The following is a 722-nucleotide window of genomic DNA, read 5'->3' as shown; positions in this document are numbered from 1 at the left end:
TTATATATAGCAATATTTGCAAAGTAATATCATGATAAGTATATACGCACACATATATATATACATGTGCATACACATATACATATATGCATATATATACATGAATGTATATCTACACACACCACACGCATACACACACACACACACATATATATATATATATATATGTGTGTGTGTGTGTGTCTATGTGTGTGTGTGTGTTTACATAAACACACACACACTAGATAATATAATTTTCTATGTACGCATATTTTCATTTTCGTGAGTTTACATTTCAAACAAACCGACTATTTTACCAAACGTCAAGCAAATTCCACCTCAGGATGGTCAATACAATTCAACATCTTATTTACAGAACAAACTTTATTTTGGAGAGTATTTCATATTTGTCCAACTGAGCGAGTTACGCTACCTTCATAAATACAGAAGTTATTTATATGTAACTTCTATTTGGTGTACACTGCCGTCAGCCATTGTGCATTCATAACATCCTGAATTGTTATAAATATAGATACATAACTACATAGATACACACATGCTCACAGATACCTATGCATATATATATATATATATATATATATATATATATATATATATATATATATATATATATATATATATATGTATGTATGTATGTATGTATGTATGTATACACGCACATACGTACTTATATATTCACACGTACGCGTAGACGTGAGTGTGTGTAGAAATATAATTTACAT

The sequence above is a fragment of the Octopus bimaculoides genome, chromosome 6, assembly GCF_001194135.2.
Source record: "Octopus bimaculoides isolate UCB-OBI-ISO-001 chromosome 6, ASM119413v2, whole genome shotgun sequence".
In the NCBI taxonomy this organism is placed as follows: domain Eukaryota; kingdom Metazoa; phylum Mollusca; class Cephalopoda; order Octopoda; family Octopodidae; genus Octopus; species Octopus bimaculoides.
The sequence above is the reverse complement of the archived record's forward strand: the minus strand, read 5'-3'. Positions refer to the sequence as shown.